At 46.8% G+C, this 19,891-nt stretch overlaps 1 pseudogene; it reads left to right on the forward strand.

Annotated features, from left to right (window-relative positions):
• The first annotated feature begins 896 nt into the window (after positions 1-896).
• LOC147109814 (uncharacterized) lies at positions 897-19,416 on the forward strand (annotated as a pseudogene).
• Positions 19,417-19,891: the final 475 nt, after the last annotated feature.

The following is a 19,891-nucleotide window of genomic DNA, read 5'->3' on the forward strand; positions in this document are numbered from 1 at the left end:
CGCTTCCTCCCGCTCCTGCAGCCTCCCGCTTTCTGCCCGTTGCTAGGCGACGCCGCCACTATTTATAGGCCCGCCTCCCCCGGGGCGGGGCCAACAGAAGGGCGACATGTGAGCAGCGCTGCGGCCAATCAGACCGCTGCGGCTGAGGGTTGAGCAGGGCGCGAGCGCCAGCGTGACGAGACAGCCCGCCTCACGCGCCCAGGGAGGCCGAGCGCGCGTCCTTTGAACCAAGGCCCAAAGACAAAGGGCGGGAATAAGACCCCGCGGGGCCTCGTGTTTGCGTCGCAGCGTCAGGCGCGGCCCGGCCCGGCCCCCGGGTGAGCGGGGCGACTGTCCGCCACCTTGCTTAAGGATTTCTCCCCAGCTACAAACCCGGGTTACTCCGGCAACCCGCCGCCATCTTGGTGAAGGAATGTGGGACGTCCCCGCGCTGCCATCTTGGTTCAAAGGGAAGGAGGAGGAGGAGGACTGGGCGGGGAAAGCACATTCTCACTCACTTCACATGTTTTAGGGCAAATGCTGAGGGATTGCAGCTGAACAAAAAATAATCCGGTCAAACATTATTTCTGACCAGCAAAGGAAGAAAAAATATCCTGAAGAAAACCCAGGAGCTGGCAGGGTTACTTTTAGTGAGAAAGAGACTCAGGTCGTGTTCGTCTGAGGGAAAGTCAGAAGAAAAGACCGCCTCAGATATTAGTGCCACATAAACTAAACACTGCTGCTGACAGGAAAGTCTTTCACTTACATTGGGCTTCATTTTAGCCCCGTGAGGTGACAGAAAAAAGGAAGAAAAAAGTAGACCGGGGGCAAAACCATTGAAAAGACTGAGGGATCGAGAAGGGCACAAAAAGTCGAGGGAAAAGTTGAGTAAATAAGGTGGCCAACCTCAGGAAGGGATGGGCAAAACTCAGAGTGACAGGGAAGATACCGAAGAGGGCAAGGCCATGTCTGAGAAGAGCAAATCGGAGGTGAGATGAGGGCAGATTTCAAATGGAAACCAGAAAGAAAATGCTGCAGAAATGTATTGTTTACAACTTGAGATGGGGAAGATTCAGCTGCTCAGTCCCAAAAGGTACCAATCACATTAATACTGTCAGTAGGGAGTGGCTGAGTTCCCCAGTGTTTAGATTGGATCACTAACATTAATATTGAGCAGTGAGACCATTTGACCCATCGAACTTATCCTTCCAGTGGAAACTTAAGATTCCCTTATCACAATATCTAACTGCTTAAATTAATTCATTTTTGGTTTTTGCCTCTACTACCCTCCCCAGGCGACCATTTCAGGTACTGATAATTCCTGCTGTGACCTTCGTTCTGAACTTTTTTACCAGGTTTATCCTAGTCTTGTAGTTACAATTTAACTGAAAGTACTGCTGTGGATTTGTCTTTCCTGTTCCATGTATTACCTTAGGTCTGATCAGAGACTGAGCAAATCTCCCGAAACATGAGTGATCTGATCGAGGTGTTTCAAAAGAAGGTCCACCACCACCATCTTCTCAAGGCAACTAGGGATGGACATTAAAGATGGTCTTGTTAGCATTGACCACATCCTGTGTAATAATTAAAAAGGGAATTGACAAGATAGATGATTTCTAAAAGTAATTTTGCTGATCATGAAATCTGTAAGAAAGGGACATAAATTTAAAACTAAGCTATTGAAAAGTTAATCCAGGAAAACATTCTTAAAGCAAAATGTTATGGGAATGTGAAATGCACTACCACAGGAGGCCATTGATGCAGATTTAATTCAGTTATTTAAAAGGTGATAGATTCTTGGGTTGTCAGGATATTAAGTGAATGGTGATGGTGGCAAAACATGAATGGGGTTAAAGGGTTTTATCTAACATACTTAACAACATGTTCAGTGGACTATTCCTGTTCCTGTATTCCTTGAAGTTACGAGACTGATCTCGACCATGACGTTCAGGTGAGTGTGAATAATGTCGCACTGAGCTGAGAGGAATCGGAGGCATTCACTATGGGTGTCCTTAAATCGTTCAAAAACAAGTACCGAAATCCTGCTGTAGGTTATTTGGTTGCAATTGGCTGTGGAATGTGCGTGTGTGCTTAAAGAAAGAGGAAGAATAATTTTTAAAAGTGGTGGTGAGTGGATTTTTAGACTATGCCCCCAGTCCTTGAATCCCCAACCAGCGGAAATAGTTTCTCTCTATCTACCCTATCTGTTCCCCTTAATACTTTGATCAGATCACCCCTTAACCTTCTAAATTCTAGGGAATACAACCCTAATTTGTGTAATCTCTCCTCGTCACTTAACCTTGAAGTCTGGGTATCATTCTGGTAAACCTATGCTGCCCTCCTTCCAAGGCCAATATATCCTTCCTAAGATGTGGTGCCCAGAACTGCTCACAGTACTCCAGGTGTGGTCTAACCAGGGTTTTGTATCGCTGCAGCATGACTTCTACCCCCTGTACTCTAGTCCTCTAGATATAAAGGCCAGCATTCCATAAGTCTTTTTCATTATTTTCTGTACCTGTTCATGACATTTTAATGATGTTTGTACCTGGACCCCCAAGTCTCTTTGGACCGCCATTGTTTTTAGCTTTTCATCATTTAGAAAGTATCCTGGTCTATCCTTTTTAGGTCCAAAGAGGATAACCTCTCACTTGCCTACATTGAAATCCATTTGCCACAGTTTTGGCCGTTAACTTAATCTGTATAATGCTGAGTTATACCACAACCGCAGAGGTTACCACTCGCTAAATGTGCAGTTGGTGTGTGACCATGCTCAGCATATCATGATGGTGAATGCCCAGTATCCTGGCAGCAGTCATAATGCTTTTATTCTGTGCCAGTCTGCTACTCCCTCGGTCTTTGAGACACCAAGACAAACCAGTGGGTGGCTACTGGGCGACAAGGGCTATCTCTTGACCACCTGGCTCGTGACTCCACTCCGCAATCCAACCACCCGTTTTTGGAGGCTACCGAATTTTGAGCCCTACCTCTCTTTTAGGGATTGTGGGTGGTTTGTGAAGACCAAAGCTTAAGTAGTAAAACTATGCACCTAACCTCCTCTCTCATTTTCCTGAATGCACTGATTCATGCTTCCTAAGTCTAGGCTGACTTAATGTGCAGCCCTGATGGCATTTCCTAAATGGCTGTTCTTCATGTGTTAGACTCATCATTGTTGGAGAAGATCTGTCCCTTTTTTGTATACACGCAGAGACCCTTTCCACAACTGATTATTAGTTAGCATTTAGTGGGAATCCTGGCTAATTTTATTCCCTCCCTTGCAAAAGGGTGCTGAGGTAAATTGTAATTAGACTTGGGTGTACAGGGCACGATTTGCAGATGACACAGAACTTGGAAGTATACTGAACAGTAAGGAGGATAGTGATAGACTTCAAGAAGATAGACAGCCTGGTGGAATGGGCGGACACGTGGCAGATGAAATTTAATGCAGAAAAGTGTGAAGTGATACATTTTGGAAGGAAGAACAAGGAGAGGCAATATAATGTAAAGGGTACCATTCTAAAGGGGGTGCATGAACAGAGACCTGGGGGTATATGTACACAAATCGTTGAAGGTGGCAGGGCAGGTTGAGAACGTGGTTAAAAAAGCATACGGGATCCTGGGCTTCATAAATAGAGGCATAGAGAACAAAAGCAAGGAAGTTATGATGAACCTTTATAAAACACTGGTTCGGTCTCAACTGGAGTATTGAGTCCAATTCTGGGCACTGCTCTTTAGGAAGGATGCGAAAGCCTTAGAGAATGGTTCCAGGGATGAAGGACTTCAGTTATGTGGATAGACTGGAGGAGCTGGGGTTGTTCTTCTCATTCCAGAGATGGTTGAGATGAGATTTGATAGAAGAGTTCAAATTCATGAGGGGTTTAAACAGAGTAGATAGAGAGAAACATAGAAGATAGAAACTGTTCCCATTGGCGGAAGGGTCGAGAATCAGAGGACACAGATGTAAGGTGATTGGCAAAAGAACCAAAGGCGACATGAGGAAAACTGTTTTACGCAGCGAGTGGTTAGGATCTGGAATTCACTGCCTGAAAGGGTGGTGGAGGCAGATTCATTGTGGCTTTCAATAGGGAATTGGATAAGTACCCAAAGAAAATAAATGTGCAGGGCTCTGGGGAAAGGGCAGGGAGTGGGACTAGCTGAAGTGCTCTTGCAGAGAGCCAGCATGGGCTCGACAGGCCAAATCGCCTACCTCTGTGCTGTAACCATTCTATGATTCTATTAAGTTTACCACATTTGCTGAGATCAGCAAACTTAACACAGGAGTACAGTATCAAACATGGGAACTTTCTGATATGTGTGGCTCAGTACTACACTGGGGAGCAACTGCATTTATCCAACGGGTAGTTGGGTAGCTTTGTTTATTAAATATTCAAAAACAACTAATGGAGAGGAAAAATAGACAAACACTTTGACTTGTACACAATCTCTTTAGTAATACAGGCAGACTTGAGGCAGCTATTCTTTAATTCAGAAGCGGTGAGAGACAGTTTTACCGTCATAATCTGCATTTCAGAACCAAAAAGCCCCATCACAGATGGCATCCCATTCAGAAGAGGATAAAGCTGAAGTTTCCAGGGGCTTCACTCAGGACAATGCCTCAGCGATGGAAGAGACAGCTCCAGTTAAAAAGATCAAAAGAGAAACGAGCACCTTGCTTTGTGAAAATGAATCTTGTAGCGAATCCAATAAAGGTATTTGTCCTGGAATAAAGGATTTCAGTAAAGTATTACTATTTTGAATAATTATTTTTTTTAATGAGGAAGAGATGCTCTATGTTGATAATGTGACCACTACCGTAGTCATTCAAATCAGATTAACACAGTGTCTTGCATTATTATGTAAATGTCTACAGCATCTTCTGTGTAACCAAAAACAAACCTTACATGCAAGAATATTACAATTAATTGGTTCAATTTTTCTTCATGATCTTTTTGATTTATTTCATAGTTGTCTGTACTGGAAAGATCTTGGGGTCAGCAAATGAAGAAACAACCAAAAAGACTGAAAGCAGAAGATACAGTTTCAGAAATAGAGAGAGAAAAGTTGATACTGAAGAAAGGGAACTTTGTGACGATGATTACCTGTGTATGTGCAAAGTAACCTATCCATTTCCTCAGGGCAGGAATAATTTATTGGGCATTTTGGTGTGATGACATAGGGGCCTTGGTAAGCCAGGGGATTGGTGGAGCAATGCAGCATGTCAGAGTGGTGGGACAGGAGTGCAGGCCTGTGTTTGCCCACAAACAGGCACCGATTGTTCTTTTTCATTGAGGAAAAACAATCACAAATATGATCCCCAAACTATTGATAATAATTCTGGAATCTTGTAATAAAATAGAATAGGACTTTCAGTAATTATAAACTAATGGCCCCTGATTACAGGGAATAGCAGCTCCTTGTCTAAGATATTGAAGCATCCTATGCCAGCCTGCAGCAGGACCTGGACAAAATCCAGGCTTGGGCTGACAAGCGGCAGCTAGCATTCAAACTTATGAACAGCAAGCAATGACCATCTCCGAAGAATTGACGGTGCAGCCAGAATTAAGTTGGGAGTCAGCATGGTTTGGGAAGGGGTGTGGGGACAAGATGATGGCATAACTGAAAGGGCAAATTTGAGAAGTGACACTGTCCCCTAGTGTGATTTGCCTGATAGTTTAGAGGGACTTTTGTTACTGGATATGCAGGTTGAACTTCATGCAAAGAATGAGGTAGCTATAGGAGGTAATTCAGCCTCCTTGTGCAAAATTCCCTTCCTGCCCACTCCAATCTTATCAGGTGCGGCACAGCCTGGAGATACTGTTGACAGTTTTTGCAATGCTGTTATTAATTGTGGTCAGTACTGCCTTCTTGGAGTAAAGAACCGAACATGTCGCCCAGAACAAGCCCTTGTATACAACAGAGTGGGGGAAGATCTGACTGGCACTGGGTGTAATTTTCATAGAGGGAAGATGCCCCAAGTGTTTTCACCAGCTGATAGATCATGGAAATATCGTGTGTGCAGACTGCAATCAAACAATGAGGCAAATCAATCTCAGTACAGTACTAGCACCTTTTACCTTCATGAACACTGAATAATGAATTGAGATCCTGATCCATCTTTAAGTTGTATTTTATGTGTTAGTTTGTGAAGACTGCGAGACATTTTTTATTGAAGAATGCCCTGTGCATGGCCCTGCAGTGTTCCTAAAGGACATGGTGGTGGAATTCGGTCAGCCAGACAGAGCACGTTTAACCCTTCCGGAGGGTCTCAGCATAGCGACTTCAAAAGTTCGAAAAGCTGGTCTTGGTGTATGGAATGAAGGGCAGGTTATTCCCAAAGGCGTTCACTTTGGACCCTATGAAGGAATAGTATCAAATGAAGAAGCAGAGGCTGTCAGTGGAAATTCATGGGCGGTAAGTGACTGCTGTCGTTATCAAGTTCCTTATTTTATAATAAAGTTCAGGACTTATTGGAATTTATTTTCTATAAATTATCCAAGGTTCCCATTCCTGGTTGCTGTTCAGTGAGTCCTACTGGTAAGTAGACAGCGAGTGAAGACAGAATTAGTCTTTGCTGTGAGGCCTCTTGTGTTCAACTAGCCTGTCAACACATGGAAATGTTCACAAATGAAGAACGGATTACTGGGTGTGTTTATTGTAGGGCTGGGAGCAGCCACGGAACTACCCGAACATGACTCACCACAATCAGGAAGCGAGAAAGCAAACATGCTTCTGTCTGACTGAAACCCACCAAACACCACCACAGAGGAAACAATTGCAATTCACCCCACTGAGTCCAAAGGTGTATCAAAGTTCACAGTGCCTTCCCCACAGCTGATAGTGTCAGTGCTGAGAGAAAAATCCTCTCACACCACTGAGGCCACAGCAGACTCCCAACTATTTATAAAAACTCTGCCACCCACCCCGCCCCCAGCTGAGGCAGCATGTTCACACTCTGAAACAAAATCCCTCACTAGAATTCCTCCCCACCCCCCTGCCAGCTGAGGCAATTATTGAACTCTGTGACCGCGAATTCTGAAGTCTCAGCGCTGGCCAGTCAGACTGGTTTTGCTGAGAAATGGTGGCTGCCTTGCTTTCGGTGGGTCCTGCGGTGGCCGCCATTTTGCGAGGTCGGTAGTGCTGCCGTTGCCTGCGCATGCCCCAGATAGTTAGATGAGACAGATCGTCACATCAATGGGCTGGATTTTCTCAGTGGAGACAAGTTGGAGGCGGGACTGTTGCTTGTGTCAATGTCCCGTCTCTACCCTCGTCTGACCAACCAGAGGGATTTTCCCCTGATTGACCTTGTTAAGCCCGCCCTGCTGGCTCAGCAGGCCAATTAGCGAGGAAGTCACTGACAGCAGGTCTGACGATGACGTGCTCTGTCTGTCAAGACTTGAAAGAAGAATTGTCAGTGTTTGACAGCTCTGTGAGGCTGTCAAACACTGACATTCTCTGTAGTTTGATGAGTGCTTGTGTTCAGGACTCATCAAACCTTTCAATTTGTAGATTTCACATGGCTGTTGGTTCGGAGGATGCAACAGCCAGTCTGTGAAATCGACAAGGAGGATGTCGGGTCTCCCGATCCAGAGAGGATGAAGGCTGTAGGAAGAAAACAAGGTAAGTGACTATTTTTTTACACTTGTCACTCACCTTACATACTTACCACTCCACACTTGCACCCATCACTCAACTCTACATCATATTTCCAGGTACCTCCGACTGCCGAAGACCTCCTCCACGTCACCTCCAACCCGGCGGGGTTCTCCGAGATCGGGAAGCCTTCAGCTGTGAAGGTAAAATGGCACTAATCCTTTCTTCTGCCTGTTAACAGGCAGTTAAAAGTATTTAATGCCTTTCCTGCCTCCAGGAGACGGGACCCGAAGCAGCACATCTTCCCGCCTCCTGGCACTTCTGCTACTTTACAGTGCCATTTGCTTCTCCTCCATTACTCTCCTCCTCCAGAACTTCAGAGTCAGGCTGGGCTGCTGAAAGTGCTTGGGTATCTGAAAGGAGAAATGCACAAGGGTCGGGTTGTGTTGAGGTAGGAGGGAAAGCCAGATATCCATGCATACACCATCAGCAGCGTGCAAGTGAAAAGAGATTGTGGGATGAGGGATAGTGGGCTGAGAGAAGAAGGATTAGGTATAAGCATACCGTCATCATCAGCAATGTTTTTCACTTCCCCGCACTCCACGGACTCTGTCACTGCCCCAACAATTATTGCGAGCACTACTTCCCTCAAGTCCATGAGGTTCTCAATTCTGACTTACCCTTCTTCTTACTTCTTAGGCAGTCCCTGGGAACCGAGGATGACTTGCTTCCACATTAAACATGAGTTCTCAGGTGACTGATCAGTCCAATGCAGGACCGACAGTCTCTGTCACAGGTGGGGCAGATGGTGGTTGCAGGGGCGGGCAGGTGGGTGGGATGCTTGGGTTGACGTAGACTCCTTGCGTTGCTTGCGCTTGGCTGCCGCTTGCTCCTGCCGAAGAGATTCTAGGTGTTCAGCACCTTCCCGGATGCGTCTCCTCCATTTTGTGTGGTCTTGGGCCAAGGATTCCCAGCTGTCGGTGGGGACATTGCACTTTTTCAAGGAGACTTTGAGGGTGTCCTCGAAGCATTTCCTCTGCCCGCCTGGGGCTCTCTTGCCGTGTCGGAGCTCCGAGTAGAGCGCTTGTTTTGGGAGTCTCGTATCGGGCATGTGGACGATGTGACCTGTCCATTGGAGCTGATCGAGCGTGGTCAAAGCTTCGATGCTGGGGATGTTGGCCTAAGCGAGAACACTAACGTTGCTGCGCCTATCCTGCCAATGGATTTGCAGGATCTTGCAGAGGCAGCATTGGTGGTACCTCTCCAGTGATTTAAGGTGCCTGCTGTAAATGGTCCATATCTCTGAGGTATACAGGAGGATGGGTATCACTACTGCTCTGTAGACCATGAGCTTGGTGCCGGGTTTGAGGTCCTGGTCTTCAAACACTCTCTTCCTGAGGCGACCGAAGGCTGCACTGGCACACTGACGGCGGTGCTGGATTTCGTCATCGCCGTTTGCCCTTGTTGACAGAACTGCCACCCGATGACCCTTCATCCATCTGCTGGTGCTCCCGGAGGTTGTGCGGCAAGTTGGCCTGCAAGAGAAAGGAAGTGTCAGTGAGTGTGGTACAATATGTTTGGGTGATGTGCCTGCCATGGTTGAATAGCTGGAAATTTGTGCAAGGTGTGAGATGTGGGTGTAAGTCTTGCAGCAGTGGTAAGTGTGTGAGGTATGAGTGGTGCTGGCTAGAGATTGTTGGTAGGTGACTGATGGGGGTGTGGTGCATTGAACAGTGTTTGCGATTCATGGCACAGATGGTGGGATATGGTATTTGAAGATGCATTTACTCACCTTGACCAGTCGTGTGAGGTCATTAACATTTTGCAGCACTGGATCCAGGTTCTGCGGACAACACTCATCATACTGACGGCTTCAGCAGTCTCCTCCCACAGCCTTCTTGTGTCCGCGGGCCTCCTGCCCCCTGTTGGTAGAGGACCTGAGGATGTCATAGAACCTCCAGGATCAAGGCCTCCAGTGCCACATCAGAAAATCTCCTTGCCCTTTTTCTTGGCTATTGGGCCATGGTTTTCTCCACAATGACAATGAGGTGTTTGTGCAAAAAAGCACTTCCCCTGTATTAGAGCCTTGAACAAACTTTATTGGCCACGAGACTCCACCCAATATTGACCCCCCGAATCAGCACTAAGACAATCAGCAGCACATTTCAGCGCTACAATCATTATAATGAGCAGGCAGCATGAATTTTATGTGCTGCCTGCACTACTTTGAACGGGCGTGGGCACATCGTGCTGCCCGCGCCTGTTTTTGGGCCTTATCCAATTTCAAGGCCTCTGTCTATTGCATTCTTAGCTTGATTCCCCACTCCTGTTTTTGAGGAATAGAGCCTGTTGGTATTGGATGGCCTTGTAGCTGTTATCATTTTAATCCAATGGCTTTGTACTGGAGCCAACGTCAACTAAGAATGAGCCTACATTCCAGTCCCTTGTACTTTGTTCACCTTCTGATTAATTTAGTGCTGCTGCTCTAATTCAGGTATTATCCTATTAAAGCAGTTCCAGGAGATTCCCAGAGCCTGCTGTCATTGTATTTATGAACAAAGGTGAGTCAGGCATCACCTCAACCAACTCTCATCATTCCTAGTTTCAGAATGCATTGAACAGCAGTTGCCAAATCCTGGGCGCTCTGACAATACAGTAATTCAGGGACCTTTCCCGACTTTACAAAGCTTCCTGAAACTGTTCAGCACCATTATACTATTTTTCGAGCTCCTATGCTACATCATTTCAGTCCCAGCCATCGTGTTCAACTGGGCACTCAGATGAAAAGGTATAATCACAGAACACAGGTAAGAGGAAGGTCAATTTTTACTCAAAGACGTGGGAGGCGATGTAATAGAATCTTGCAATACGTGTTAAGCCTTATGACAGTCTAATAAAAAGATAAAGTTGCTTTTAAAATTTTTATTATTCCATTCTTTTTATCAAAATACTTTTCTGCAGATCACCAAATCCAACAAGGATTTTGAATACATTGATGCGAAGGATTAATCTACATCAAATTGGATGAGGTGAGGGAAGACTGATACCGTATTGTGAGGATCACAAGATAGTAATGGATGAAGAAGATCATTTGTCCCATTTCATATGATCCATCCAGTACAATATCCCACCCAACAGCCAGTCAGCCTTTCATTCTGGGTGGCTGTGGCTGGGAAATCGAGCCAAATTTTTTAATCAGCTCTAGGCATTATATTCAGTAGGAACCGGATCCGGGAAACCTGTAATTCTGGATCGCTGCACCTCTCCCACCCCCCGTCAGACACTCCCTCCTTTGAAATATTGGGGCCATTATCTTTCGTATCTACACTGAAGTGATTGGTCCCCACTGAGTGTCCTCTCCTGACAGTGTGTTTGAAATTGAAATTTGTCCATGGCTGGGGACATGTTCTCTCATTCTAACTCGCTATACTAATATGCTTTACATTCTGTATTCATTTTACAATTTTAACTTATTTTTGGCTACTTAAATATTTGTATGTTATGTTCCAGGTTTGTTAACTGTGCCAGAAAGGAGGAGGAGCAGAACCTTGTAGCCTTTCAGCACTGCAGCAAAATTTATTACAGGACTTGCAAGCCTGTTCCTCCTCGGTGCGAGCTGCTGGTCTGGTATGGTGATGAATATGCCAAGGAACTCGGTATCAAATGGACCGCAATGTTGGTGGCAAAACAAGAACCAAAATGTAAGGATTCTGATCAAAATAGGGAAATGTAGCCAAAGTATCATTTGTTTTCTGTTATACTCTCAAAGGTGTTTGATAAAGTGCGACGTAATAGACTTGTCAGCAAAATTGAAGCCCATGTGATCAAAGGGGGAATGTTAGCGTTGATTCAAAATTGGCCATGAGACAGAAAGCAAAGAGTGCTGCTGAATTTTTGTTTGAGACTAGAGGGAAGTATACAGTGGTATCCCCCAGGGGTCAGTATTAGGACCCCTGCTCTTTCTGATACATATTTATAATCTGGACTTTGACAATTGGGGGCATAATTTCAATGTTTGCAGATGACACAAAGCTTGGAAACGTAGTAAACAGTGAAAAGGATAGTAGAAGTTTTCAGGAAGATGTCGATAGACTAATGAAATGGGAAGTTACATGGCAGATGAAATTTAATGCAGAACATTGTGAAGTGATGCATTTTGAAAGGAAAACTGAGGAGAGGCAACATAAATTAAATGATAACATTTTAAAGTGGGTGCAGGAACAGACACCTTGGGATTCACATACTCAAATCTTTGACGGTGGCAGGGCATATTGTTAAGGCTATTAATAATCATTTGGGACCCTAGGCTTTATCAATAGAGGCATGGAGTACCAACGCAAGGAAATTATGGTAAACCTTTATAAATCACTGTTTAGGCCTCAGCGAGAGTATTGTGTCCAAATCTGTGTGAATCATACCAGGGATGGGAGACTTCAGTTATCTCATAGTAAAGGATCCTCTGGGAAAGAGTGATCATAATATGTTAGAATATCACATTGGGCTTGAGAGCGAAATACTTATGCCTGAACTAGTGTCTTAAACTTAAATAAAGCCAATTATTTAGGTATGAGTGGTGTGTTGGCTATGGTAGATTGGAAAATTAGATTAGAAGATATGATGGTAGATAAACAGTGGCAAACATTTAAAAACATATTCCATTATTCTCAGTGAATATACATTCCTTTGAGAATTAAAAACTCCTGTTGAAAATTGATCCATCCTTGGCTAACTGAAGAAGTTAAGGATAGTATTGGATTAAAAGAGGCTTATACTGTTACAAAGAATAGTAATAAGCTTTAGAGACCATCAAAGAATGACCAAAACATTGATAAAAAGGGACAAAATAGAATAGGAGAGTAAAGTAGCAAGAAATATAAGAACAGATTGTAAGAGTATCTACAAGTATGTAGAACGGAAGAGAGTAGCAAAAGTAAGCATTGATCCCTTAGAAGCTGAGACAGGAGAAATTATAATGGGGAATAAGGAAATGGCAGAGACCTTAAACAAATATTTTGTATCTGTTTTCACAGGAGAAGACAAAAAACATACCAAAAGTAGTGGGGCACCAAGGGGCAAATGAAAGGAAGGGAAATGATTAAGAACAGTAGAGAAAAAGTACTTGAGAAAGTAATGGGACTAAAAGCCACCACATCCCCTGGACCCCTACATCCTCGGGTTCCACAAGACATAACTGCAGAGATAGTGGGTGCATTGGTTGTGATTTTCCAAAATTCCCCAGATTCTAGAACAGTCCCAGCGGATTGGAAGGTAGCAAATGTAACACCGCTATTCAAGAAAGGAGGGAGAGAGAAAACATAGAACTACCGTCCAATTAGCCTGACATCAATTGTCGAGAAAATGCTGGAATCCATTATTAAGTAAGTGGTAACAGGGCATTTAGAAAATCGTAATATCATTAGGCAGAGTCAACATGGTTTTATGAAAGAGAAATCGTGTTTAACAAATTTATTAGAGTATTTTGAGGATGTAACTCGCAGGGTAGATAGTAAATTTGGATTTCCAAAAGGCATTCGATAAGGTGCCACATAAAAGGTTGTTATGCAAGATAAGGGTTAAACATAGAAACATAGAAGATAGGAGCAGGAGTAGGCCATTCGGCCCCTCGAGGCTACTCCGCCATTCAATGCGATCATGGCTGATCATCCAAGTTCAGTACCCGGTCCCTGCTTTCTCCCCATCCCCCTTGATCCCTTTAGCCGTAAGAAATATATCCAACGCCTTCTTGAATATATTTAATGAATTGGCCTCCACTGCCTTCTGTGGTAGAGAATTCCACAGGTTCACCACTCTCTGGGTGAAGAAATTCCTCCTCATTTCATCCTAATAGGCCTACCCCTTATCCTTAGACTGTGACCCCTGGCTCTGGACTCCCCGACCATCGGGAACATCCTCCCTGCATCTAGTCTGTCCAGTCCTGCCAGAATTTTATAAGTTTCAATGAGATCCCCCCTCATTCTTCTAAACTCCAGCGAGTACAAGCCCAGTCGACCCAATCTCTCCTCATACGTCATTCCTGCCATCCCAGGTATCAGTCTGGTGAATCTTCGCTGCACTCCCTCCATGGCAAGAACATCCTTCCTCAGATAAGGCGACCAAAACGGCACACAATACTCAAGGTGTGGCCTCACCAAGGCCCTGTACAACTGTAGCAAGACATCCTTGTCCCTGTACTCAAACCCTCTCGCTATGAAGGCCATCATACCATTTGCCTTCTTAACCGCCTGCTGCACCTGCATGCTTACCTTCAGCGACTGGTGCACAAGGACACCCAGGTCTCGTTGCACTTCCCCTTCTCCCAATCTATTGCCATTCAGATAATAATCTGCCTTCCTGTTTTTCACACCAAAGTGGATAACCTCACATTTATCCACGTTATATTGCATCTGCCATGCTTCTGCCCAATCACCCAACCTGTCCAAATCATCCTGTAGTTTCTCGGCATCCTCCTCACAGCACACACGCCCACCCAGCTTTGTGTCATCTGCAAACTTGGAGATATTACATCTCATTCCCTTGTCTAGATCATTAATATATATTGTGCATAGCTGGGGTCCCAGGACCGATCCCTGCGGTACCCCACTAGTCACTGCCTGCCACTCGGAAAAAGACCCGTTTATTCCAACTCTTTGCTTTCTATCTGCCAACCAGTTCTCTATCCAAGTTCATGCGGTTGAGGGTAATTTATCAGCATGGATAGAAGATTGGTTGACAGACAGAAAACAGAGAGTAGGGATAAACGCATCATTTTTGGGTTGGCGGGCTGTAACTAGTGGGGTGCCGCAAGGATCAGTACTTGGGCCTCAGTTATTCACAATTTATATTAATAACTTAGATGAAGGGACCGAGTGTAATGTATCCAGGTTTGCTGATGTTACAAAACTAGGTGGGAAAGTGAGCTGTGAGGAGGGCACAAAGAGCCTGCAAAGGGGTATAGACAGGTTAAGTGAGTGGGCAATAAGGTGGCAGATGGAGTATAATGTGAGGAAATCTGAGGTTATTCAGTTTGGTAGGAAGAATAGAAAAACAGAATATATTTTAAATGGTGAGAAACTATTAAATGTTGGTGTTCAGAAAGATTTAGGTGTCCTCATACAGGAAGCACAGAGTTAGCAAGCAGGTACAGCAAGACATTAGGATGGCAAATGGCAAGACGGTCTTTATTGCAAGGGGGCTGTAGGACAAGATTAAGGAAGTCTCGCTACAATTGTGCAGGACTTTGGTGAGACCACACCTGGAGTACTGGGCACAGTTTTGGTCACCTTATCTGAGGAAGGATATACTTGCCTTAGAGGCGGTGCAACAAAGGTTCACTGGATTGATTCCTGGGATGAGCGGGTTATCCTATGAGGAGAGATTGAGTAGATTGAGCCCATACACTGGAGTTTAGAAGAATGAGGGGTGATCTCATTGAAACATATAAGATTCTGAGGGTGATTGTAGGGTAGACTGAGAGGCTGTTTCCCCTGGCTGGACAGTTGAGAACCAGGGGGCATAGTCTCAGGATAAGGGGTCGGCCATTTAAGACTGAGATGAGGAGCAATTTCTTCACTCAGCGAGTTGTGAACCTTTAGAATGCTCTGCCCCAAAGGGCTATGGATGCTGAGTCATTGAGTATATTCAGTGCTGAGATAGATAGACTTTTGGAATCTAGGGGAATCAAGGGATATGGAGATCGGGCGGAAAGTGGAGTTGAGGTCGAAGATCAGTCATGATCTTATTGAATGGTGGAGAAGGCTCGAGGGGCCGTATGGCCGACTCCTGCTCCTAATTCTTATTGTTCTTATATAATGTAACATAAAAACAGAAAATGCTGGAAATACTCAGCAGGTCAGACAGCATCTGTGGAGAGAGAAACAGAGTTAACGTTTCAGGTCGATGACCCTTCGTCAGAACTCTTATGTTCTTATGTTATGTATAGAGACTAAAGAAGCTGGGGTTGTTCTCCTTATAATACTCCTGTGAAGTGCCTTGGGACGTTTTACTACGTTAATGGTGCTATATAAATACAAGTTGTTGTTGTTATTTATAAAGATACAGTGAGCTTCATTGCACTGTTGGGGCCTCTGCAACTCCCAGCCAGTTCCCCTGCTCTTTTATTCAGCACTTGCTGTTTAATTTTCTGTCCTGTTTTAAGAAAACTGATTTTCACGCTGGTTTATAAAAGTAATTGAAAGAGTATTGATATCTACCTTGTTCCTTGGAGGATTTCAAAGACTGAATGCATGAACTTTGAAATCTTTGGCAGTATTCATTGAAGGATGTGATTATTTGCAACACCTAAAGCTCTGATTGGTTCCCTTGGATGACAAGTCCTGATTGCTGATTGGTCCCCTTGGAGGACAAGACACATCCAGCAGTTTCTCTGGAATGTGTAATTAGATCCTCCCAGCCGACGTAATCAGTGACTTTGCAAAGTGTAATTCGAGCCATTCTGACTGCCAAATCCAGACAGAACAGAGCTCACTTGGAACAGAAAGGGCTCACCCTCGCGGGTTAAGACCATCTCCCACCCCCCAAACAAGTTCCTGACCTCCTCCCCACCCCACTCAACACCCTGACCCCCTCCCCACCCCACCCAACTTCCTGACCCTCTCCCCACCCCACCCAACTTCCTGACCCTCTCCCCACCCCGCCCAACTTCCTGACCCCCTCCTCACCCCACCCAACTTCCTGACCGCCTCCCCACCCCACCCAACTTCCTGACCTCCTCCCCACCCCACCCAACTTCCTGACCTCCTCCCCACCCCACCCAACTTCCTGACCTCCTCCTCACCCCACCCAACTTCCTGACCCCCTCCCCACCCCGCCCAACTTCCTGACCCCCTCCCCACCCCACCCAACTTCCTGACCTCCTCCCCACCCCACCCAACTTCATGACCCCCTCCCCACCCCACCCAACTTCCTGACCCCCTCCCCACCCCACCCAACTTCCTGACCCCCTCCCCACCCCACCCAACTTCCTCACCTCCTCCCCATCCCACCCAACTTCCTGACCCCCTCACCACCCCACCCAACTTCCTGACCTCCTCCTTACCCGACCCAACTTCCTGACCTCCTCCTGACCCGACCCAACTTCCTGACCTCCTCCCCATCCCACCCAACTTCCTGACCCCCTCCCCACCCCACCCAACTTCCTGACCCCCTCCCCACCCCACCCAACTTCCTGACCCCCTCCCCACCCCACCCAACTTCCTGACCCCCTCACCACCCCACCCAACTTCCTGACCTCCTCCTTACCCGACCCAAGTTCCTGACCTTCACCCCTCCCTCCCTCTCTCTCTCCCTCTTCCCTCTCTCTCTCCCTCCTCCCTCTCTCTCCCCTCCCTCTCTCCCCCCTCCCTCGCTCTCTCCCCCCTCCAATCTCCGCTTTCTTTCGGCCTCCCCCCTCTCTCTATACCTGCTCCCTCTCTGCCTTTCTCTCTGCCCGAATCTCTCTCCCTCTCTCCACCCCACACTCTCTGCCCCCAGCTTCCTCTGCCCCACTTTCCCTCTCTCTCTCTCTGCCCCACTCTCTCTCTCTCACTCTCTCTCTCTCTCTCTCTGCCCCACTCTCTCTCTCTCTCTCTGCACCACTCTCTCTCTCTCTCCGCCCCACTCTCTCTCTATGCTCCTTTCTCACTCTCTCTCTCTCTGCCCCACTCTCTCTCTCTCTCTCTGCCCCACTCTCTCTCTGCCCCACTCTCTCTCTCTCTCTGCCCCACTCTCTCTCTCTCTCTGCCCCACTCTCTCTCTCTCTCTCTGCCCCACTCTCTCTCTCTCTGCCCCACTCTCTCTCTGTCTCTGCCCCACTCTCTCTCTCTCTCTCTCTCTGCCCCACTCTCTCTCTCTGCCCCACTCTCTCTCTCTGCCACACTCTCTCTCTCTCTCTCTGCCCCACTCTCTCTCTCTCTCTCTGCCCCCACTCTCTCTCTCTCTCTCTGCCCCCACTCTCTCTCTCTCTCTCTCTGCCCCACTCTCTCTCTCTCTCTCTCTCTGCCCCACTCTCTCTCTCTCTGCCCCACTCTCTCTCTCTCTCTGCCTCACTCTCTCTCTCTGCCCCACACTCTCTCTCTCTCTCTGCCCCACTCTCTCTCTCTCTCTGGGACTGGGGTATGGGGTCTGGGACTGGGGGGCGGGGCTGTTACTGTGGACTGGGGGCGGGGCTGTGACTGTGGACTGGGGGCGGGGCTGTTACTGTGGACTGGGGCGGGGCTGTTACTGTGGACTGGGGGTGGGGCTGTTACTGTGGACTGGGGCGGGGCTGTGACTGTGGACTGGGGGCGGGGCTGTGACTGTGGACTGGGTGCGGGGCTGTTACTGTGGACTGGGGGCGGGGCTGTTACTGTGGACTGGGGGCGGGGCTGTTACTGTGGACTGGGGGTGGGGCTGTTACTGTGGACTGGGGTGGGGCTGTTACTGTGGACTGGGGGTGGGGCTGTTACTGTGGACTGGGGTGGGGCTGTGACTGGACTGGGGGCGGGGCTGTGACTGGACTGGGGCGGGGCTGTTACTGTGGACTGGGGCGGGGCTGTGGCAGGACTGGGGCGGGGCTGTGACTGGACTAGGGGCGGGGCTGTTACTGTGGACTGGGGGCGGTGTCTGTGGACTGGGGGCGGGGCTGTGACTGTAGACTGGGGGCGGGGCTGTGTCTGGGGGCTGTGAGCGGGGCTGGGACTGCCCTTTAAATCTCCACACACTATTGATGATTGCCCCCTCACCACTTCATTCACTGGAGGCGGCTCTAAATTCACTATATTAACATCTAAAGAGCCCTGCGTTTATGCTGAAATAACCACAAATTGTACTACCAAAAGATACTTCTAGATGATTCATTGCACTGACAATTTCTCTTTCTTCCTTCTCCAGCAAGGCAACAAGTGCACCGAGATGAGTGTCATCCTTGCCCACATTGCAATGTTGCTTTCACCACTGCAGATTTTCTTCAGAAACACATCAGAAGACATCCAGAATCCAGTGGACAAATTTCAGCAGGACAATCTCCTCCTTCCAGCATAAAGTATCTTGCACAACGCAAAAATGGGCAGGGATTGTTCACACAATCTGTCCACAGGAGAGAATGTATAAAATCAGGAGATTTTCACCTAGACCAGCAGATCCACACAGGAGAGAGGCCGGAAAAATGTAGTGAATGTGGAAAGAGTTTCACACAGGCAGAGCACCTCCAGAGACACCAGCGGATCCACACAGGAGAGAGGTCATATAAATGTAGTGAATGTGGAAAGAGTTTCACACAGGCAGGGCACCTCCATGGACACCAGCGGATCCACACAGGAGAGAGGCCGCATAAATGTGCTGAATGTGGAAAGAGTTTCACAGATTCAGGGGCCCTCAAGAGACACCAGCGGATCCACACAGGAGAGAGGCCGTATAAATGTGCTGAATGTGGAGAGAGTGTCACAGATTCAGGGACCCTCCATAGACACCAGCGGATCCACACAGGAGAGAGGCCGTATAAATGTACTGAATGTGGAAAGAGTTTCACACGGGCAGGGCACCTCCACAGTCACCAGCGGATCCACACAGGAGAGAGGCCGTATAAATGTACTGAATGTGGAAAGAGTTTCACACAGGCAGGGCACCTCCATAATCACCAGCGGATCCACACAGGAGAGAGGCCGTATAAATGTGCTGAATGTGGAAAGAGTTTCACACTGGCAGGGCACCTCCAGAGACACCAGCGGATCCACACAGGAGAGAGGCCGTATAAATGTGCTGAATGTGGAGAGAGTTTTGTTTACATCTATCAGTTGAAAGCTTACACGTGCTTTGAAACCTGCCGTCATTGTGGGGAATTCTTCAAGGATTCAACAGCTTTCAAAATTCGCCTGAGAAAATGTTCCGAAACATAATGAAGAGAACGGTAACCAATTTATAATTTGACTAAGTTTAAATATTTCTTTCTATTTGAATGGCCTTCAATAACCACTAGTTATCTCAAATATTACTCATATTTATACTTCTTACCTTTCACTCTTTATGATAATATTTCTGTGTGGATTAAGATGGAATATAAGGGTAAATTCCACAATCTCTCACTCCCAGTGAGGGTTGGAGATTTCGGGCTATGTTGCTGTAGCCTAATGTCTGACCCTCTCACTCTGAAATTGTACCTTCTGACTGGGATTTCAAAATGTTCCCGCTGATATAAACTGCAGCATCTGCAGAATGTGTTTAATCTCCGTGAGTGTTTGTCCCACCGAGCTGTCACAGCCCCTTTATTCTGATGGTGAGAGATCGCTGGGATCGATGCTGTCTTTATGCAGTCTGGTTACATCTGCGTTGGTAAAGGTGCCGATCACAAAAT

This window comes from Somniosus microcephalus, chromosome 12, assembly GCF_052327205.1.
Source record: "Somniosus microcephalus isolate GS21.2 chromosome 12, FLI_Smic_1.0, whole genome shotgun sequence".
In the NCBI taxonomy this organism is placed as follows: domain Eukaryota; kingdom Metazoa; phylum Chordata; class Chondrichthyes; order Squaliformes; family Somniosidae; genus Somniosus; species Somniosus microcephalus.